This window comes from Eschrichtius robustus, chromosome 2 (genome assembly GCF_028021215.1).
Source record: "Eschrichtius robustus isolate mEscRob2 chromosome 2, mEscRob2.pri, whole genome shotgun sequence".
NCBI lineage: Eukaryota > Metazoa > Chordata > Mammalia > Artiodactyla > Eschrichtiidae > Eschrichtius > Eschrichtius robustus.
Window position 1 is genome coordinate 34590428 of NC_090825.1, and position 24205 is coordinate 34614632.

Here is a 24205-nt window from a genome sequence, read left to right on the forward strand (position 1 = left end):
CAGCAGGATAATGGCAATCAACTAGAATGGGCAGAACATTTCTAAGCCTGCAAAGTGACGCTTATATTTTAACCTGGCTAAGTGACTCAAACATCATTCAATGAGCACCTATTATGTGCCAGGCATCGTGTGCCTGTACTGGGGATACAGAGATGAATAGGACAAGGTCCCACGAGGTTCTTGCTCAGTCCTACTGGAGGAGACAGGCGAACAGCTAACCACAGTATAACAAAGTAATAAATGCTACAACAGAGGAAAAGCTTAGGTGAGAAGGCAGTAAATGAGCCACAGAAAGAAGGACGGGGAGGGCATTCCAGGCAGCCAGAATGGCCAGGGCAAAGGCCTGGAGTCAGGGAAGGATGTGTTCTATGGAGGCATGTGGAAAGATGGTACCTGTGAAAGAACTTCGTGTACATAGGAAGAGGAATGGCAGAAAGAAGTGTGAAATGTTTACTTTATGGAATGAGGAACCTAATTTTGGAAGAGCTATCAGAAATGGCAACATCTAACCTAAACAAAAAAGAAATGTGATTTCCTTCATACTTCAAAAATCTCACATGAGAGTCCACCTTAACTGATGTTGCTAGGGCAGTTTCTTTTGATTACGGTGGCTTCTCACCAGAAAGAAATTTTCAACACCTTGGCAATTACATTCTCTCACTTTTACTAATTTTTGGTTGTGCACCTGGCTTTTCTAGGAGCCTGATAAAAGGCCACTGAGAAATTTGAATATATTCTAATTTTAGGAGGCTGACATATGCTACATGCTCAAGCTACAATAATGATGCACGCAAAAATGCATTTAAAAGAGATAAAACCAGTAACACAAAAGGGGTCAATGAGTAATGTTTTTCATTTTTCCTCTCACACATTTCTTACTTAAATCATTTATGTAAGCCATGACTTTAAAATACCTTCTTTTTTTAGCTATACTCTCAAACTAGAAAGATGTGGAAAGTAAATCTTTAAAAAAAAAAAAAGCAGCTAATTTTTCAAATGAAACAATCTTGCATAAGCCCTAATTATCACTTCAGTATTTGTAGGCTAAATCTATATTTGAGGTGGAAAAAATAACATTTTTTGACAAGGTCTCTGGAAGGAGTGAGGAAAGCCACTACTATTTTAATAGGAGTGACTTTAAAATCACAAGCTATATTCTTAAGACCAACATGGAATAAATTGATAAGTAGGTCAAAAATTGTTAGTTAAAATAAAGGTGAAGGCGAAATTAATAAATGGAATTTTTGGCCTTTTTTCCAATAAGACAATTCATAAGAGTGCATCTCCTCAATTTATGTCAGGCATACTGTGCCTTATTATTCAATAACCTTTTTTTTTTTTTTTTATATTCAATAACCTTTTGAGAGAGAATATCACAGGTAAAGATTCCAAAACCATTAGATTATGTTAGAAATACCCTCTTACCCTTTCTTCCCTTCTCTTTTTTCAACAGGATCTATGTCCTCATTTGCAATGAGGTGATTTTGTGGGAAATCATGACTGTAAGTTTCAGAGAGCTGTCTCAAAGCAGTGAATCAACAGAGAACTTGACTCACACCTTATTTTAGGAAGGGGCTCCGGGGGTAAGCTGCCAGCCACGGTTACTTTCTTTCTGAGAGCCCTATCCATCTTTACTCCCGTAACTCAGAGTTAAGATGCTCCCCCTTGGGGCTTCCTGGTGGCGCAGTGGTTGAGAATCTGCCTGCCAATGCGGGGGACACGGGTTCGAGCCCTGGTCTGGGAAGATTCCACATGCCGCGGAGCAACTAAGCCCGTGTGCCACAGCTACTGAGCCTGCGCGTCTGGAGCCTGTGCTCCGCAACAAGAGAGGCCGCGACAGTGAGAGGTCCGCGCACCGCGATGAAGAGTGGCCCCCGCTCGCCGCAACTAGAGAAAGCCCTGGTGCAGAAACGAAGACCCAGCACAGCCAAAAATAAATTAATTAATTAAAAAAAAAAAAAAGATGCTCCTCCTTATATATTCTACTAGCTATAGCCAATCAAGTTCTTGCCTGGGGACCAGCAGCTGGGGGATCACTCAGGAAGCTGGGTTCAAATCCAAAAAGCCTAACTCCAGAGCTCACGTGTCAACCACAATCCTTCACATTCTCTTTCTCACTCTTATATAACTCATCACCTAAGAACACCTGGAAATGAAATACTAGACATTCCCATTCAAATAATGATAGTAATACTTATAACAACACATAAAATCACAAAAAATACAAACAACCAATAAATATTCAACTCCCTTGTCATCAAAGGTATGCAAATCAAAACCACAGGACAGCTTTTTTCACCTAGCAGATTATCCAAAAAAAAAATTAAGTATAATATCCATATTGTCAAGAATGGCTGAAAATGATACTTTTAAATATCATTATGGGGTTATAATGGAAATTACCTTCCTAGAGAACAATTCAGCAATATTTACCAAAAGCTGATAAAATGTTGAGGTACACACCCCAAAAATCCACTTCTAGGAATTTCATCAAATCATCATACATGCACTGAAACAAGGATATTCACTATAGCATTATTAATAATAGTGAGCGAGGGAAAAACAACATAAAAGTACAACAATAGAGTTGTTAATATAAATTTGAGTATAACTACTAAAATATCCTCTTTTGGGGAATATTTAGTGACCTCCAAAAACATTCTTAATGTTTTACATAATGAAAAAAGAATATAAAATATGATTCTAATTTTATAAAAGCAAACATATAGGTAACAAACAGGAAGTAAGGAAATCAAACCAAGGGACATCCATTCCATTTCTTCCCTCAAGGACCTTGGTTCTATGGAAGATGTGCCTCCACACCCCATTTTGGCCCATCCCCACTCAAATGTCCTTAGACCTGTGAGCCAAGACAGAGCGTACAATACCTGAAGTCTTATCCTTCATTTACAATCCACCATATATAAATATCTACAGAAACAAGGCTAAGAAACAGAAAGGGCGTCTTTGAGGTTAGAGCCACAAACCATGCAAACAACCATCTAGATCCCACAGCAATTACTATCTTTATCATTAAATTTAGCACCCATTGCTCTATATACAACTTCTAATTTCAGGTTAGTTCTATCTCAGCAACTATTTTGTGGGATCATCTAAGATAATCACTGTCTCACATAGCAATCCTTATCATTTGTGAACTTAACAGTCATGTTTTTAACTATCTTCCCAAGCAACTCTGAAGGTGGTAATTTGTAGATTTCATAAGCTATGAACTTGACCCAGTGTGCAGTTAGAATGGCTTTCTAGCTAATTGTCCGTTTTCCACATTTAAGTGAAATATTGTTTTTATCTATACATGGTCACACATGCAGTAACTTCTTGAAAGAAGGAAACTTTTATTCCCTTGTGAAAGTCAGAACACAGGACTAATAGTTCTTGGATATTTGGACAAATACAAGAAATCAAATATCAAATTCAACAATGGCTCAAATTCAGAGTGTGAACAAGTCCACTGTATATTCTATATGAAAACAAAAACAGGCAATTTATTAATCTTCCAAGTGTTCCAACCAGGAGAGCTGGTTAATACCAAAGAGTGCAACTGCTGGATTATGTGGTAATAGTATGTTTAGTTTTATTGGAAAGTGCCAAACTGTCTTCGAAAGCAGCTGTACCACTTTACATTTCCACCAAAAATGAATGAGAGTTCTTGTTGCTCCACATTCTCACCAGCATTTGGTGATGTCAGTGTTTTGGATTTTAGTCATTCTAATAGGTGTGTATTGCTATCGAATTGTTTTAATTTGAAATTCTCTAAAGGCATATGATGTTGATCATTTTTTCATCTGCTTATTTGCCATCTGTGTATTGTCTTTGGTGAGGTGTCTGTACAGATGTCTTGACCATGGATTGTGCTTTTGGTGTTGTATTCAAAAAGGCATTGCCAAACCCAACCAAGTTCACCTGGATTTTCTCTTATCTTTTAGAAGTTTTATAGTTTTACATTTCACATTTAAGTCTATGGTCCATTTTGAGTTATTTTTTGTCAGTTATTTTAATAAAGGAAATTTAAATAAGGAATTAGAGAACTAAAAAGGCAAAAAAGAAGCACTGAGGTGACACAGATATAGTAACTGCAAGAGCAGCAAAAGAAAGTGGTTGAACCGATGCGTAGGAAAGGGGCTGCACAGAGCTGGGACCCAAACTGCTGTGAAGATGGCATGGGGCAGCTGGTGCTGGTATCATCTCAGAAGGTCATAATGAGTGTGAAAAAAAAAGAATCACTGCACGCACTTTAAGGATTCCTATGTCTTTGTCAAGAATTGGTCCTTTTATCATCATGGAATGTCTTTATCTCTGGTATTTTCCTTGCTCTGAAGTCAGTTTTGCTATGATAGCAGATCTTAAATGTTCTCACCACAAAAAGGAAATGGTAATTATGTGAGGGGCTGGAGATGTTAGCTAACACTATAGTGGTAATCATTTCATAATATGTAAGTGTATCAAGTCAACATGTTGTACACCTTAAACTTATACAATGCTATATGTCAATCATATATATCTATAAAGCTGCAAAAAATATATATAAAAGCAGGTTTCTTATAGACAACATATAGCTGGGTCTCATTTAATCCCGTCTGAGAGTCTCTTTTAACTGGTGTATCTTAGACCATTAATATTTAAAGTGACTATTGATATAGTTGGATTAACATCTACCATAGTTGTTAACATTTTCTATTTGTTGTCCTTGTTGTTTCTTTTTGTCTTATCTTTTTCTGCCTTCTGTTTTTTTTTTGTTGTTAATATTTATTTATTTATTTGGCTGCGCCAGGTCTTAGTTGTGGCACGCAGGATCTTCACTGACGCGTGCGGGATCTTCAGTTGCAGCATGCGGGATCTTTTTATTTTTTTAATTGCAGCATGCGGGATCTTGTGGCATAACAGGCTCTTAGTTGTGGCATGAGAGATCTAGTTCCCTGACCAGGGATCAAACCAGGACCCCCGGAATTGGGAGCATGGAGTCTTAACTGCTGGACCACCAGGGAAGTCCCTCCTTCTCTGGTTTTAACTAAGCTTTTTATATGATTCCATTTTTTCTCCTCTCCTAGAATGTTCATTACAACCAGCCCTCTGCATCCATGAGTTTCACATCAGCAAATTCAGGTTGAATGTGTTGATGTGAAACACATGGATACAGCTGACTGTATACCCCTCTTTTTACCCTTTTTAGTGGTTATGCTTGAGTTGGCAATATACATTTACAACTAATCCAAGGTTTCTTTCAGATAACACTATACCACCTCACGGGTAGTGCAAGTACCCTATGACAGAGTACTCTTATCTCTCCCTCCTGTCCCTTAAAACATTGCTATCATTCATTTCATTCATCCATAAGCTATAATTATGAAATACATTAATACTATTATTATTGTGAACAAATTGTTGTCTGTTGATTTTCAGTTTGTTCACTTTCTTATTGTGAGAACAGCAATGGTGACTACTAAGCTCCTTAGATGCCAGAACAGAAACTGGAAGTTCCTATTTTTTAAGTAGATAATCATTAGCAGTATTTATTATACAGAATCCTGAAATTTCTATCTTGGTTTCAAACTACTGTATAATATCATCTACATCATTTTTAACTGGGGGGAAACCATTCTACCTTCTCAAGCGTGAAGGCTCTCATTTCACAGCTTTCAGGAGATTATCCGATTTTATAAGTTTTAAGAGGTTAACATTTCTGAATGATTTTTAATTTTGTGTTTATGGAAGTATTAACATTGTGCTGGAGCTATGCTTGGCTGAAAAATTCAATTAGCTAAAGGTCTAAGCCCCTGCCCTTAAGGAGGTAATAAATTATATTTTAAATGTTAACACTACAAAGTATAAAACAAAATGTACCTTAAAATACACCTATCATTCTTCACTTATACTTAAGAACATGGCTTTGGAGGCAGAAAGAAATGTTTTTAGATCTTAACTCTCCCTTATTAGCTTTATCATAAAGCCTCTCCTTATCCTCATTTCCTTCCTCTAGAGAATAAGGATAATAAAACCTACCACACTGGGTTATTATAACAGATGACCTTATGTGCTTTGCACATAAGTTCACGGTATAAATAGTACTTGCTGCTGCTGCTGTTGTTTTTGTTGCTTTTATCATCATTAGGCTGTATCTCTTTTATCTGCTATTGCCACAGTTGAAAACATTTCAATTATGGAGTCTACTCCACTTTGTGTAGGCATACCCTAGCTGTATCTATTCTATTTGGACCATTTTACTGCCCCTCCTATTTCCTGGGAATGAATTTTATGGAGAAAAGTTTTCCATTCTATTTTGCTCTCTCCTTATAAAATCTAGTCCTCATTAATCCACACATAAAATGCTACTTTGTACATTTAAAAATATGAACCAACAAAAAGGAAAAGTAAGTGAAAACTTTTTGGATGCAAACATAATGCCAAAAGCATTGGGGAAAAATATCTATAAATAAAACAGCAGCTAAACTACATTTTATAGCAGGAATTGGTTTATAGAACTGGCTTTAAAATACCATTTAATACTTCCTTTCTTTCTAAGGGTCTAACTCCACTTCTGAGATGCCAATTCTCAAAATGAATGAGCTTCGTAAATTCCTCAAACTGAGAGAAATTTAAATTATACCAAAACTTTCAAACTCAACAGCCTTAATCCTGTAGCTTTTTGTAGGTAACCTGTATTTGTCTGAGTTTCGTAATAATGAATTTTTCTTCCCTGAGTTTTGTCTGTGCCAACAAACCTTTTCCAAAATTTAAAAAGAAACTCTAAACTGAAAAGAACTTTTTCAGAATACAAGGCAGAACTTGTATCCTTTCCTGTAATTATTAAGGAAACTAAAATAGCTTCTTTAAATTAATAACCCAGCTCCTTTTCACAGCAAGCACAGAAGAGATACTAAGTTCTTCAGATTCCTGTTTAACTTCTCTCCCATGGGATTTGGATTTAAAATTCTCTTCAAAGAAATTGAATGTGGGCTTAGTTATTCAGTGACAGAAATTAACATTAAATTTCAGAAGCCAAATCGGAGAGAAGGCAACCTATACTCCTGGACACGCGTGGTCTTGGTTTCTTCACGGAATGACGAACAGAAGAGAAAATCATTACAGGAGTGCCTCCGTATCCACACGGGATACGTTCCAAGACCCCCAGTGGATGCCTGAAACTGTGGATAGCACCGAACCCTATATATACTGTTTTTTCCTATACATACAAACCTATGATAAAATTTAACTTTTAAATTAGGCACGATAGGGACTCCTCTGGTGGTCCAGTGGGTAAGACTCCACACTCCCAATGCAGGGGGCCCGGGTTTGATCCCTGGTCGGGGAACTAGATCCTGCATGCATGCCACAACCAACAGTCCGCAGGCCGCAACTAAAAGATACCACACGCCACAACTAAGACCCAGCGCAGCCAAAATAAATAAATAAATATTTTTTTAAAAAAATTAGGCACTGGCTTGTGGAAGGACTGGGTAGAACACAAGGGAAGTTGGCCGCATGAAGATGGAGCTCTTTGCAGATGTTGCGCCTAAGACGGCTGAGAATTTTAGGCAGTTCTGCACTGGACAATTCAGAAAAGATGGGGTTCCAACAGGATACAAAGGGAGCAGCTTCCACAGGGTCATAAAAGATTTCATGATTCAGGGTGGAGATTTTGTTAATGGAGATGGTACTGGAGTCACTAGTATCTACCGGGGGCTGTTTCCAGATGAAAACTTTAAGCTTAGACACTCAGCTCCAGGCCTGCTTTCCGTGGCAAACAGTGGTCCCAGTACAAATGGATGTCAGTTTTTCATCACCTGCTCTAAGTGTGATTGGCTAATGGGAAGCACGTGGTGTTTGGAAAACTCACTGATGGACTTCTGGTGATGAGAAAGATTGAGAATGTTCCCACAGGCCCCAACAATAAGCCCAAGCTGCCTGTGGTGATCTCGCAGTGTGGAGAGATGTAGTCCAGAGGAAGACTGAATCAGGCCTTCCCTTGCTCGGGGTGATACTCTTGAGTAAGATAATCTGGATTGGCCCCTGTGTTTGCTTCCCTGCCTGCTGCTGCCCCATTTGATCAAGAGACCTCACAGATTCAGAAGCCAAGATTTTGTGTTTGAGTTTTCAACTGTAAATAAAGTTGTTCGTTTTTTAAAAAAAAAAAAAAAATTAGGCACGGGACTTCCCTGGTGACGCAGTGGTTAAGAATCTGCCTGCCAATGCAGGGGACACAGGTTCAATCCCTGGTCCGGGAAGATCCCACATGCCGTGGAGCAACTAAGTCCATGGGCCACAACTACTGAAGCCTGTGTGCCCTAGAGCCCACGCACCGCAACTACTGAGCCTACGTGCTCTAGGGTCCGCATGCTGCAACTACTGAGCCTGCGTGCTGCAACTACTGAAGCCCAAGTGCTGCAACTACTGAAGCCCGTGCGCCTAGAGCCCGTGCTCCACAACAAGAGAAGCCACCGCAATGAGAAGCCCGCGCACCGCAACGAAGAGTAGCCCCCACTCGCCGCAACTAGAGAAAGCCCGCGCGCGGCAACGAAGACTCATCGCAGCCAAAAAAAAAAAAATTAGGCACGATAAGAGATGAACAACAATCACTAACAATAAAATAGGACAATTCTAACAATATACTATAATAGAAGTTATGTGAATGTGGTCTTGCTCTCTCTCAAATTACGCTATTATCCTGTGCTCCCCCTTCTTCTTGTGATCATGTGAAATGATAAAATGCCTGTGTGACGAGATGAAGTGAGGTGAATGATATAGGCACTGTGACGTAATGTTAGGCTACTACTGACTTTCTGAAGATGTATCAGAAGGAAGATCATCTGCTCCATGTCATCCTGGATCATCGAGCCATGTTGATGGCTGGGTGTCAGGAGCAGACGTTGATGGCTGGGGATCCCAGGCGGGACAGAACTGGAGCGGGTGAGATTTCATCCACTACTCTGAACAACATGCAATTTAAAACCTATGAATTGTTTATTTCTGGAATTCTCCATTTAATATTTTTGAACCACAGTTGACTACAAGTAACTGAAGCTGTGAAAAGTGAAACCCCAGATAAGGAGGGACTACTGTAGTTTCTAACAATTAAGTCATTCTTGGTTTCTAATCTTTCATTATTTCTCCCAAATTAACCAACTGTTTGTTTCAAACCATTTTATCTAAAAACAAACTAAAGAAAACATACTTTTTCCTGAGTCTGTGAAAATTCAATAAGGCAAAGCTTTCATAAGGAAGCAGTGAAAACACACCTGCAGACTAATTTATTTATATGTAACAGTATGCTGCATCCTAAAGAAATAAGGGTCTATTTCTTGACCCTTAGTCTCTCTGATTGTTTGCAGGTAGTGGTGTGCACTTAGTTGAACATGAAGCATCAATGAATATCTGAGGCCCTCTTTATTCATTTCATTTCTCTTACGCCCCCTAAAACAATAAATGTTACTTTCAATGAAAAGAATTCAAGGTGGATATTCAGTACAAGCATGTTTCATCAGGGAACAAAGGTTAGTTTTCATCCCAAACCAGAATATCTGAATCTTTTGCGCCAAAGTACAAAAAGATAAATAGGTCGTTGGCTAATCCTCCATTTAAAATATGACAGCAGAGAGTGGTCATCAATTTCTGACTGTATGCAACCTATAAACCTGTCATTTCATAAGCTAATGAAATGACAGATTTATAAGAACCTTCCTTTCTATAAGGGGTCCATAATACTCACCTTAAAAGTCATCACTGCATTTGCTTAATGTAAGGGATCAACATATTTAGGTTGATTTTGATGAGCTTTAAATATTAGGTAATTTACTGTTGATTAAAGCTAACAATATATTTTAAAAACAATCTAGATTAGTTTTTTGATAATGTCCTGAGATTTTAGAAATCGGTGGTATTATGGAATTTTAATTCCCCTAGATCTCAAGAACTCTGGATGACAGGGAAAGGATAGGGAGGGTATGCCTTGCCAGCTGCAACCCATGGGGTAGTTCTGTAGTCACTGTCACTGGACCAGTGAGAACAGTCATCTGAGGTTCATTAATCAAAGCAGCAGGAGGGATCAAGGTAAGAACATAGCACTTCAGAGCTTTAGAAAACACATCCAAATGCCCTAACCCACTGACGCTCAAAATAGACCCGTGAAATAGGCAAATAGACAGGAGATGCTATAAAGAAGCTGGGATTCTAAAGTACTTATTTGTCCAGGGTCACAATGCCAGTGGGAGGTAAAGATGTGATTGTTTATTTTTTTCTATTTCTTTTTTTATTTTGTTTTATTTTTTAACATCTTTATTGGAGTATAATTGCTTTACAATGTTGTGTTAGTTGCTGCTGTATAACAAAGGGAATCAGCTATACGTATCCATATATCCCCATATCCCCTCCCTCTTGTGTCTCCCTCCCACCCTCCCTAACCCACCCATCTAGGTGGTCACAAAGCACCAAGCTGATCTCCCTATGCTATGCGCCTGCTTCCCACTAGCTATCTATTTTACATTTGGTAGTGTATATATGTCCACGCCACTCTCTCACTTCATCCCAGCTTACCCTTCCCCCTCCCCATGTCCTCAAGTCCATTCTCTACATCTGCGTCTTTATTCCTGTCCTGCCCCTAGGTTCATCAGAACTTTTTTTTTTTTTTTAGATTCCATATATATGTGTTAGCATATGGTATTTGTTTTTCTCTTCCTAACTTACTTCACTCTGTATGACAGACTCTAGGTCCATCCACCTCACTACAAATAACTCAATTTCATTTCTTTTTATGGCTGAGTAATATTCCATTGTATATATGTGCCACATCTTCTTTATCCATTCATCTGCCGATGGACACTTAGGTTGCTTCCATGTCCTGGCTATTGTAAATAAAGATGTGATTCTTAATCTCAGATACTGTTCACAAAAAGAAAGAAAGAAATATACTGAGACTCCTAGAGCTTAGTCCCAGGACTTTTTCGCTAAGTGGTCTTTTCTATTCCATGACTCTACTTATCAAATATATGTGGATTATTCCCAATTGTATAACTCCCTTCCAGACCTCTCCTCTGAGCACTACACATACATGTCCATCTTCACCTACATCACCACTTGAATGCCTAAAAAAGCCAATCATTCCTACCAGGGCTCTTGTTACTCCTCCTTCCAAAAGCTGTTCCCAGGCCTCCTCAGCTTGGTAGGTGTCACACCATTGCTCAAGTCAGGTGGGAATCATTTTACTCTCTGCCTTTCCTCTACCCCAGCATTCCACATCCAAGGCATTGGCAAGTCTGATAAGATTCCTCTTCCAAGATACTGTATATCTCAATTCCACCACCTCTCCCCACTTCCACTCCACCACTCAAGTCCAAGCCACCATTACCTCTTGCCTGGACCACTGCAATAGTCTCCTCATTGGCTACCCTGTCTCCCTTCACACCTCCATAAAAATCCATTCTACATACAACACCTAAAATCATGACCCTTTCCATTTGCACTTAAAATAAGGTGAAAGCTCCTATAAAAGCCCACTTAGCTATGCCGACATTTTCAGAAATGTTCAGTGTCTCAGAAATAAAGCCTCAGTATTGTCATGGCAGGACAGTGGCAGAGGAAACATGGAAAGTCAGGACTTAAACCAAGTCTTTCAAATGTCCTTTTCATTAAGCCCTTCAACTTCCCAATGATCTATTCCCAGAAACTTACCTGTTTCTCAGTTTTCTCATTTGTAATATTATAAGAAAACTGCTCCTCCTCCTACCTCACCTGGTGATTAAGAGGATCAAATGAGATAATATATGTAAAAGCACTTTGAAAACATAAAGCATTACAAATATAAAGTAATATAAAACGCCTACTAATACAGAAATGGTGCTCAAGCATGGGGTTTTCTGGGCCTTTGCTTACAAGAAAGAGGAGTTAAGTGAGTCTAGCTAAAATAATTGACTTTTGGGAATTCCCTGGTGGTCCAGTGGTTAGGGCTTGGCACTCTCACTGCCAGGGCCCCAGGTTCAATCCCTGGTCGGGGAACTATAATAAAATCCCACAAGCCGCACGGCACAGCAAAAATAAATAAATAAATAAATGACTTTTCTCTCTCATCACTATAATACATTTTGGCTGGTTGGAGCCTTTTCTATTGCTTAAGAAGACTGATGCCAGATAAAAAAACACATGGCTGCCCTGGTTAACTTCCTGATTTCAGGCTTTACCTTACCAATAAATAAGAAATAGCCAGATAACTCTTACAAACACATTTCTGACTAAAAAGAAAATAGGAAGCTAAAAGCCCTGGTTTGGAAGGCTGAGAAAATGAGCCTCACCTTGCCCAAAGTTTGTCCACAATTCTTCTCCTGCCCTCTCTCCAGGATGTGGGGGGCACAGCTCCAGAGGAGATGAAAACCCAGGGCTGCAGGGCCCTTCCAAAACCCAGGGACACAGGATGACCCCAACTCTGGACCATTTCCATAGCTCCTGGAGACTCTGCCAGACAGCAGGAGCTGCAGCTGAGTGCCGGACCCAGGTCAGGTTGGAGAAGTCTTCACCCCATCACCCCAGGATACATACATTGTAAGTAAGAAACTGGCCCTCAAGTATCAGATAAAGTCTAATGGGCAGGAAAAAGCAAAATGCTTCTAATAAAGTGCGTCTATCACTACACAATTTTATTAAAGTCAGATTTATTGACAAAGGCATTGAGATAGTAAAGAAATTGTAAAAACTGTAGCAAGATAAGCAAGATAAACAAGTTGCTACATGTAATCTTCCTTTCTTCATGGTTGCCCCCAAAACAGGCCCACCAAACTGCATAATCATTTCACTACTTCTACACAAATTCATATTATTCAATTTAATTTTTTCATTGATTCTCTTCAAACCAGTTATCATTATTTTATTTCAGTTCTACTTAAGTTCGCTGGTCCTTTAAAAAATAATACTTAGTGACATTTAATATATTCAGACTATAGAAATGGAAACTATGCCATAAATCAAGGGTCTGCAAGCTTTTATCTGCAAAGGGCCAGATAATATTTCAGGCTTTATAGGCTCCATACTGTCTCTGTCACATATTGCTTTTTTTTTTTTTTTTTAAACAACCCTTTAAAAATATAAAAATTTCTTAGCTCTTAGACAATACAAAAACAGACCACGGGCTATAGTTTAGCAACCTTTGTTGTAAATAATAATTGTGAACTAACAGCATATAGAACATATATAGTATACGCAACATGAATCAGCCTTTCACTTAAAACAAATCACACTGGTTCAACAGGCTTCCTTTTCCTAAAGCAGGTTCTAAAACTAGAAATGCTCTATATTAGAGAAGGATGAGGTATATGTCCTATTTTTATGAAAGAAAAATTCTGCCCAGATATTTTTTTCTCCCCTCTTAGGTGGTCAAGGATAAAAGATGTTCACTAAGAACTAATGAAGCATCACTTAGAATGTACATATTTACAATGAAATTCAAAAGCCTAGGTTAATACTGTACAGACTGATAAAACACAAATTTGTGAAACCTCAGAAATTATAGATACAAAGCCAAAAAGCCAAAAATAGCTAGAATAAAATTCACCAATCCATCAAAAAAGGAGGATGTATTATTAAAATGACTTTCTTTTAGGATCTCTGCACTAACAATAAAAAATAGCAACAAAATTCTGGAAGGATAATGGCATACAAATGACTTGCTGCAGTTGGTATTGCTACCCCACAATGCAATGAAGTCCATTGTAGCTGAGATAAAGGAACTCTTACAGAGTTGCTGCACTGTTACCAAGCAACAAGAAATAACATGTCAGGATTAGCACTTGATTTAATTTTTACCATCAATAAAACATACTTATATTCTGCTATTCTTCTGGATGTAAATGGTCATTAGGCTAAGAATTATTAATCTATAAGAGTACACACACACAAAAATATGCAGTGAAGTTAATACCTGGCATTCACCAAGTTCATGTTTTTTATATTTACTGCTTCCTTGGTAGAAACAGCAAATAATAACAGAATAGTGATTCTATTACTGAGAAGGTTATTTTGTCAAAATATTCAACTAAATCTTCACTAAATACATCTTCATTAGCATTGAAATATTCTCAAATCAGTGTTGCATTTTATGAAAATTCAAGGAAATGAATGAATTGTCTTTAAATACTTTAATACTTCAAAATAAGTAGAGTCAATCACTTCATTTAGTTCAGTTGTGTAAGGATATTATCATCTGTCAAAGCAATGTACATCTGGCTGAATTTGTAGCATGAAGAATTTATAGATATCTCTTTCAGAGTGGTATAGCAATCACTTTTTAAAAAATGAAATCTAAAAGCATTAATAAAATCCTGTAACTGAAAAGCTAAAAAAGAAAAAAATGTAAATTAAGGATATTATATAATTTAACAGACTTAAAAATCAGTCATTGTAAATGACATCCATAGCTCACCACATCATCCCCAAAGTTAACACTTGGGAAGGTGACTGTATTATGCCTTAGGATCACGAGGTCCCAGGGTTCATGGGGGGTTGGTGGGAAGAGGGTGTTCCTTCTTTTCGTGCTGTATCAAATAGCTCTCTTACCTGCCTGTGTTTTTAAAGAACTTGTGTTGATTGTTCAACTCAACTGGCCTGTGTGAATGAAGTAGAAAGGATTAGGATTCAACAGGTTCTTGCTGTCCTTATCTTCTCGCTAAGGAAGAGAAGTAGAGAGCATTACCAGGTAAATACTAAAGTGCAGTGAAGGGCATTTACTATATTATGCTTCACACAGTGAATGTCAAATTTGACATTTCAGCCCAGTTCTCATAAATATCATGTCTCCAGGTCAACCAGCAATTTGTGCGTGGGCATAAATTCCAGACAGGCATGGAGCAGTGGTCGCCTGTGTATGCATGTGTGTGCTTGACATTGCATCTGTCTAATGAAGTTTCTCAACATGGTTACATGTGTTTCTCTTGGGTGGATGGAACCTTTAATTTTTTCCTGTTTAGACCTATTTCTTTTTTCTTTTTACCGTCTCTTGGAAAAATTATGAGTTTCTCTGTAATATCAAGTCATTAGCAATCTTAAGATTAAGAATAAAAGAACCTTACGAGGAAAGGAGTTATGTTTATCACTTGGGCAGTTTCACTTTTCCTGAAGCAGGACGGAATATAACCAGTCTCTAAAACATCAATACACTAATTGGCCTGCTTGGTGGAGATTAAATGTTCACAGGATCCATTGAAGTGATTAGGTCGAATGGTTAAAATCCACTGTATTCCCACATCCTAGTGTAAAGTGAACTAACCAGCAGTTTGACTTCTGCAAAGATAATTCATGAGATGTTGTCAACACAAAGTTCTCCAAACAGGGCCAGAGAGACACAAAAGTCAGGAGGCTCCAAGCTCAAATTCACATTCTCCATTCATCTCAGAGTTTGAAAGTCAGATTTGGGCCTAGTCATCTTGCGAACTATTACAAATGAACTAAAAACAGAAATCACACTTCACACAGCCTAGGAAGAAGATACTGCCATGATTCTCAAGACAGCTACCCTCATATAAGACTCCTCGGCCCACCACCTCAGACCGAAGAAAGGGGAGTACGTCATCCCCAGTCTTCAAGTGCACCAGGAAGGCCCCATCTGCTCCTCTTTCCACCGCCCCACTTGCTCCCCGCTGGAAGCTGCCGAGCCCCGCTTCCTCACTTCCCTGAGGTCTCTGCTCAACTGTCATCTCAGTGGGGCCTTCTGTTACTGACCAACTGATTCACAATTTCACTTTGGGGAATTCCCTGGCAGTCCAGGGGTTAGGATTCCACAGTCTCACTGCTGAGGGCCCGGGTTCAATCCCTGGTCAGGGAACTAAGATCCCACAGGCCATGCAGTGCAGACAAAAAAAAAGCAAAAACAAAAACCAAAATTTAACTTTCTTCTCCTGACATTTCATGTCCCTTTTCATGCTTTGTTTCATCTCCTTAATATTTATCAATATCTAATATAATATATATTTTACTTATTTATTGCACCTGTTGTCAGTCTTGAGCATTATAATGTAAGCTCATGAGGGATACAATATCTGGTGATTATTTCAAAATACTACAAGAGGAGGCAGGAGATGGGGATGAAGACGGGGCAGGAGTGATCGTGGGTTGACAGTCATTGGAGCTGGAGGACGAGCTCAGGTGGGTTCATTAAACTCTTCTGTTTACTGCTGTGTATGTCCACCAGCCTTCATAATAAACATTAAAAACAAAATTTGTAATACCATTTACACTGCTATTTTCACCTTTCCTCATCCACCAATCAGGAACAACACATATCTTCTTGGCAGGATGGCAGATGTACCCCTAATCTTTTCCTCTAGTTAACCTCCTCTGGAGACATGGCATGTGCCAGGCACTAGTACAGAATGCAGAAGTCACAGGTCCCAAAGCCTGGCTCTTCTAAACAAAAAGTCTTAGGATATCTTTGGAAAATAATTTTCCATACGTCCATACCTTATGACTTAGAATTATTTTTAAGGGACTGATAACCACAATATTCCTGACAGTGGCTCTCTCTGCAGGAAAGGCAGGCAGATGAAAACGAGAATAAGCAATCCGCTAATCCTTACCTTAGGTGGGTTCGCTGGTGTTCAATTTATTATTGTGCTTTATAACCCACAAAGGCTACATGTATATAATACTTGTATGCATCAAATATCATGTAATATGAACAATTCTTTCATAAGCAAATATATAAATATACCATAATATAAATATGATAAAAATAACATTATTGAAGTCATGGTAATGAATGTATTTGTCTTAACTAAAAGCTGAAATTAGCCAAAACAGCTGAAGAGGCCTTGCATAAACCTTGCCATCTTCCAACACCAGCCAGGGCACACACCTGACGAAACCAGCTGGGTTATTTTGGTCACAGGTAACCTCAACAGCCTTCGGTGGCTGAGTCAGATGACCTTTCCTGACAGCACAGGCATGCCAGGCTGCTTGCAGGAGAAAAAGCATCAACAGGCTCCTGAGTGAAGCACTGCCGCCCCTCCCCCTGAGTTTTCTATTATAAGTTGCTTTAGGGGCTTCCCTGGTGGCGCAGTGGTTGAGAGTCTGCCTGTCAATGCAGGGGACACGGGTTCGAGCCCTGGTCTGGGAAGATCCCACATGCCGCGGAGCGACCGGGCCCGTGAGCCACAATTACTGAGCCTGCGCGTCTGAAGCCTGTGCTCCGCAACAGGAGAGGCCGCGATAGTGAGGTCCGCGCACCGCGATGAAGAGTGGCCCCCGCTTGCCACAACTAGAGAGGGCCCTCTCACAGAAACGAAGACCCAACACAGCCATAAATAAAATAAATAAATTAATTAATTAAAAAAAAAAATAATTAAGAAAAAAAAAAGTTGCTTTAAAAAAAAAAATGTAAACACAGGTAACTTCCCAGAGAAACACAGCCTGATTGGATATGCACCCAGGAGACTGGCTGAGGGGCTCATGGGAAGTTGAAGGGTTAACAGACCCTTACAAAAGCCAAATGAGTTCCACAGTACTCCTGTTACTCATACACATGGAACGCAATGCCAAGAGTTGTTCCCTGGCTGGTTTTGCACTTAGACTTGTGAAGTTTATCAGGGAAGATTCCACCCACTTAAAGAGGAGGTCCAGAAATAACACTGTCCTAAAAAGAGAAATATCTTTCTGGCATGTATGCCAATATGTGCACCCACTTGTACTATTTTCCCCAAGTAACTACCCCCAGTTCCTTAAGAGACGGGGAAAGAGACAGCCAGCCTTCACTATGTCACACTTTGTGGCAAAACATGCAAACGGCTGCAGGTTTTAAGAATGCAAATGCAATATTCATATCGGTTTCGTTAAAGGGGAAAACAGACATAATTGGTTTTCCACAACTCATAAGTTTGTTTAGAACACATTTGAAAGGCAAAATTTTTCCAAAAAGGAGCAATATCCCACTTTTAGAGAAACCAGAAATAATTCATGTCAAGGGCCAATTTGGTATTTTCTTCAATTCAAGATGAATATACTGGTTTACCTCTTGTCAACTGGAGGAGAAATTATTAACCAAAAAAGCAAGAGACAGCTTTATGTTCCTTTGCCACCCTGCTTCTTTTTTCTTTTTTTTTAATTTATTTATCTAATTTATTATTTTTTTTGGCTGCATTGTGTCTTTGTTGCTGTGCATGGGCTTTCTCTAGTTGCGGCGAGCGGGGGCTACTCTTCATTACAATGCACGGGCTTCTCATTGCGGTGGCTTCTCTTGCTGCAGAGCATGGGCTCTAAGCGCGTGGGCTTCAGTAGTTATGTCACATGGACTCAGTAGTTCTGGCTCGTGGGCTCTAGAGCACAGGCTCAGTAGTTGTGGTGCACAGGCTTAGTTACTCCGCGGCATGTGAGATCTTCCTGGACCAGGGCTCGAACCCGTGTCCCCTGCATTGGCAGGAGGATTCTTAACCACTGTGTCACCAGGGAAGTCCCCTGCCACCCTGCTTCTACATGCAAAAAGACTTTAAGATATCTGAGGGAATTATCATTAATATTTTAGATATTTACAGTTCTACCCCTCTCTTACCTCCCATAAAACTCAAGTTATAGGGGGTAACCAGGGAGAAAGGCTGAAAAGATGCAGCACCAGGGGGTGGAGTGGTGCTTTAGGAGACAGGCTCTAACCCAGATCCAGCTACTGAAAAGTCCTCCATGTCCTCATCTATAAGAGAAAGGAGATGAGCTAAGAGTTCTAAAAAAAAAAAGGCTTTGTCTGAAATGTAGGGTGTAGTCATTGTTAAAGCTCCCACTGCTTAAGATACTGCAGTACAAGAATAGACATTCAATCACCATGTTCAGGGAAGTTTGTGAAAAGCTGCACAGTTCAGAGATGCAACACAACAGAATGAACAGAATCCAAGAGGAAGAATGAATGAATCCACAGGGCTATTGATCACAGGATGATGCTTCTCTCAAAGCCCTCTTGGAGGTAGATGGTGCAGGAGGCAAAAAGACCATAATTGGAATAACTGGCAAGGAAAGCTGGGGGGTAGAGGAATATATTGGCCAAAAACTCCCAATCTGCTTGATTCTAATAGTTAGCACTGAAATGGACTACTTCCAGAGATTTAATACCTTTCAAGATTTTGAAACACCATCCATTGATGATGATTTGATAATATTTCATAAAATAGTGGGAAAGTGCAGACACCCCAGAATCAGTCATTCTGTGGTTCTATCCTAGCTCCATCTAGCTGTGTAACATCAGGTATACAACCTAACCTCTCTGTGCTTTTAAGTCCTTACCTGTAAAATAAGGATAATAATGATTCCTACCTCATAAGACTATTGTTAACATTAAAAAAACTAACCATAACCATAAAGAGTACAGCAGTGACTAACACGTAATAAATACTTGATTAATAGTAACTATTATTATTGTTAAAATTTAACAGGCAGGAAAATACGCAGGTAATTTAAGATCTCTGAAGACTCCTGTTAGACCAGCTCATAATCATCCATCTCACTAGGACCACTGTACAATAAAGTAGGATAGGGCTACAGGAAAAGAATTACAAAATCCTAAAGGCCAATGCAGGTAACAGAGTGCACAAAACATAGCACAGAAGAGGAGCTGGAGGTCCAGGGTAGTCACTAGACTAAGAATAATACAAAACTCACAGTCCAGATAGATTTTTTGTTATCAGAAGACACCCAATCTATTCATCATCCCCAATTCCAAATTATCTTCTACATCCAAGAGCACAAGTTCTTACAATTCAAGCTAAAGACATGTGGACCTCTTCTACTATGAGCATGCAGAGGGAGCAGGCTTACAATAATTTATTGTCTAAACTGCTGTTTTGCTTACATTCCTAAACTAGAATGACAAATTATATTTCATCTTGATCCTTCCAATTAGGCTCTGTCCAATCAAACTTTCTCCATTGATGACAATATTCTTTATCTATGTTGATCAACACAATAGTCACGAGCATATGTAGCTACTGAAGAGAAACTGAATTTCTACTTTATCTAATTTTAATTAATTTAAATTTTAAAAGTCGCATGTGGCTAGTGGCTACCATGTTGGACAGTGCGGGTATAATCAATTGGGAGTGGCCATCAGCAGCGCTATATTGAAAGGGATCCTAATGTGAGTCTGTGTCTAACAGGACAGAATGCTGTGAATCAGAGATGTCTGTTCTAGGACACAGGGAGGGCAGCTTTTATCATATTTGCAGGATCAATTAAAGGATTTTATCTCCCCTTCCCTTATGCCGACAGAGAACCTCTCTTTCCTAATATCTACATTAATTCTCAGACAGTAGAGAGTCACTTCCTGCTTTTGGAAGAGATAAGATTGGCTGAAAAGAACCAGATTATAAAAGAAGGAAAAAAAGAAATTCACCCAGGACAATGCATACTGCCCCATGGTACTCAGAGAAAAAATATTGGTATGTGGCAGTTTTACAGAAGTACATACAATCAAGAGAGGGTTAAACTATCAGTTGTTTTAAGCTACGCTATAGGCTTTTTTTCAGTACTGTTACAGATGTGTGCAATGGACAGGTCATTAAGATGATTCGATTAAAAAAAAAAAAAAGATCGCGCAGAGAGAGTACACCACATTATCCATTTTAAATGCAGAAAATATACTGAAGCCATTGCAAAAGAAACCACCCTGCCAGTGTTGAAAGTACCACATGCCCCAGCACTTTAAAAATAATACACTTCAAACACTGTAAATTAACTACACTTCCATAAAAGAGGAAGAAAACAAACAAAAAAAACGAAGCCAAACTATGGCTATCTACTACTACTACTACTAATAATAATATACTTCACTTTCCGAGACAGAAACAGAATTCTAACATTTGATTATTTCAAAAATATGGCAGCACTGCCTCCATGAAATACCATCTTGGGCAAGCATATGGAGGAATGAAAAAATGCCAGGTAGAATACCACCAACACAAGAAAAATCAAGAACATATATTCTCATTTCCAGATCGCAGGATGGGTTCTTATAAAGCCCTCCCATGGGAAAGCTATCTCAAATGCCCAAGAAAATTTGGTTCCAAAGTGATCCTCATAGCCTAAACGAATCATTTTCAAGTCTCCTTTCAGGTTCAAATATGTATAAACAAAATGGCAGGATTTTGGTATAAGCACCTATTTCTGTCCCAGAGCTTGAACCCTGGGAAAGTTCTAAAATTATTCTAGTCTCTCCCAAACCCTGAGATGTCCAAAGGAGAGTCAGTTAGTGCCTTAATTCAACTGTTCCGAATAGAACCACATCAAAGCAATGAGCTCAGCCTCCTTCTTCCTTAAAGTATCACCAGTATCTAACAGTGAGATAAGGAACTTCTCCTAATACAACTTACTATTTTCCTAGGATTCTGTATACAAGAATTCATCTAGAGACAAACTGGAGAACAATTATACCACAAGGCCACCCACTAGAGTGAAGGTTCTGAGCCCCACATCAGGCTTCCCAAACTGGGGGTCCAGCAATGGGAGGAGGAATTCCCAGAGAATCAAACTTTGAAGGTTAGCAGGATTTGACTGCAGGACTTCGATAGGACTGGGGGAAACAGAGACTCCACTCCTGGAGGGCACACACAAAGTCGTGTGTGCATCAGGACCTGGGGGAAGGAGCAGTTACCCCATAGGAGATTGAACCAGACCTATCTGCTAGTGTTGGAGAGTCTCCGGCAAGGGGGGGCGGGGGGGGCAGCTGTGCCTCACCACTGGGACAAGGACACTGGCAGCAGAAGTTCTGGGAAGTACTCCTTGGTATGAATGAGCCCTCCCAGAGTCCACCATTAGCCCCACCAAAGAGCCTCTAGGCTCCAGTGCTGGGTTGCCTCAGGCCAAACAACCAACAGGGAGGGAAATCAGCCCCACCCATCAGCAGACAAACGGATTAAAGTTTTACTGAGCTCTGTCCACCAGAGCAACACCCAGCTCTACCAACCACCAGTCCCTCCTATCAGGAAGCTTGCACAAGCCTCTTAGATAGCCTCATCTACCAGAGAGCAGACAGCAGAAACAAGAAGAACTACAATCCTGCAGCCTGTGGAACAAAAACGACATTCACAGAAAGACAGACAAAATTGAAAAGGCAGACGACTATGTACCAGATGAAGGAACAACATAAAACCCCAGAAAAACACCTAAATGAAGTGGAGATAGGCAACATTCCAGAAAAAGAATTCAGAATAGTGATAGTGAAATTAATCCAGGACCTCAGAAAAAGAATGGAGGCAAAGATCGAGATGATGCAAGAAATGTTTCACAGCGACCTAGAAGAATTAAAGAACAAACATCTAGAAGAATTAAAGAACAAACAAACAGAGATGAACAATACAATAACTGAAATGAAAAATACACTAGAAGGAATCAATAACAGAATAACTGCAGCAGAAGAACGGATAAGTGACCTGGAAGACAAAATGGTGGAATTCACTGCTGCGGAACAGAATAAAGAAAAAAGAATGAAAAGAAATGAAGTCAACCTAAGAAACCTCTGGGACAACATTAAATGCACCAACATTCGCATTATAGGGATTATAGGAGAAGAGAGAGAGAGGACCCGAGAAAATATTTGAAGGGATTATAGTCAAAAACTTCCCTAACATGGGAAGGAAATAGCCACCCAAGTCCAGGAAGTGCGGAGAGTCCCAGGCAGGATAAACCCAAGGAGAAACACGCCAACACACATAGTAATCAAATTAAGAAAAATTAAAGACAAAGAAAAATTATTAAAAACAAGGGAAAAATGAAAAATAACATACAAGGAAACTCCCATAAGGTTAAGAGCTGATTTCTCAGCAGAAACTCTACAAGCCAGAAGGGAGTGGCACGATATATTTAAAGTGATGAAAGGGAAGAACCTAGAACCATGATTACGCTACCCGGTAAGGATCTCATTCAAATTCAATGGCGAAATCAAAAGCTTTACAGACAAACAAAAGCTAACAGAATTCAGCACAACCAAACTAGCTCTACAACTAATGCTACAGGAACTTCTCTAAGTGGGAAACACAAGAGAAGAAAAGAACCTACAAAAACAAACCAATAACAATTAAGAAAATGGTAATAGGAACATACATATCGATAATTACCTTAAACGTGAATGGATTAAATGCTCCAACCAAAAGACACAGGCTCACTGAATGGATACAAAAACAAGACCCATATATATGCTGTCTACAAGAGACCCACTTCAGACCTAGGGACACATACAGACTGAAAGTGAGGGGATGGAAAAAGATATTCCATGCAAATGGAAATCAAAAGAAAGCTGGAATAGCAGTACTCATATCAGATAAAATAGACTTTAAAATAAAGAATGTTACAAGAGACAAGGAAGGACACTACATAATAATCGAGGGATCAATCCAAGAAGAAGATATAACAATTATAAATATATATGCACCCAACATAGGAGCACCTCAATACATAAGGCAACTGCTAACAGCTATAAAAGAGGAAATTGAGAGTAACACAATAATAGTGGGGGACTTTAACACCTCACTTACACCAATGGACAGATCATCCAAACAGAAAATTAATAAGAAAACACAAGCTTTAAATGACACAACAGACCAGACAGATTTAATTGATATTTATAGGACATTCCATCCAAAAACAGCAGATTACACTTTCTTCTCAAGTGCACATGGAACATTCTCCAGGATAGATCACATCTTGGGTCACAAATCAAGCCTCAGTAAATTGAAGAATACTGAAATCATATCAAGCATCTTTTCCGACCACAACGTTATGAGATTGGAAATAAGTTACAGGGAAAAAAACGTAAAAAGCACAAACACATGGAGGCTAAAAAGTACGTTACTAAATAACCAAGAGATCACTGAAGAAATCAAAGAGGAAATCACAAAATACCTAGAGACAATTGACAACAAAAACACGATGATCCAAACTCTATGGGATGCAGCAAAAGCAGTTCTAAGAGGGAAGTATATAGCAATACAAGCCTACCTCAAGAAACAACAAACATCTCAAATAAACCATCTAACCTTACAAGGAACTAGAGAAAGAAGAACAAACAAAACCCAAAGTTAGTAGAAGGAAAGAAATCATAAAGATCAGAGCAGAAATAAAAGAAATAGATACAAAGAAAAGAATAGCAAAGATCAATGAAACTAAAAGCTGGTTCTTTGGGAAGATAAACAAAATTGATAAACCTTTAGCCAGACTCAACAAGAAAAAGAGGGAGAGGACTCAA

The 24205-nt window shown here is 39.1% G+C and overlaps 1 protein-coding gene, 1 non-coding gene and 1 pseudogene across 2 annotated transcripts in view; 2 read left to right on the forward strand and 1 right to left on the reverse strand.

Annotated features, from left to right (window-relative positions):
* OXCT1 (3-oxoacid CoA-transferase 1) overlaps positions 1 to 24205 on the reverse strand; it is a 137575-nt gene that overhangs the window by 87147 nt on the left and 26223 nt on the right. The gene's annotated exons all lie outside the window — the stretch shown is intronic.
* On the forward strand, positions 7494 to 8052 carry LOC137756206 (peptidyl-prolyl cis-trans isomerase H pseudogene; annotated as a pseudogene).
* On the forward strand, positions 11934 to 12006 carry TRNAE-CUC (transfer RNA glutamic acid (anticodon CUC)). Its single transcript has one exon. It is a non-coding gene; the product is annotated as a tRNA-Glu (tRNA).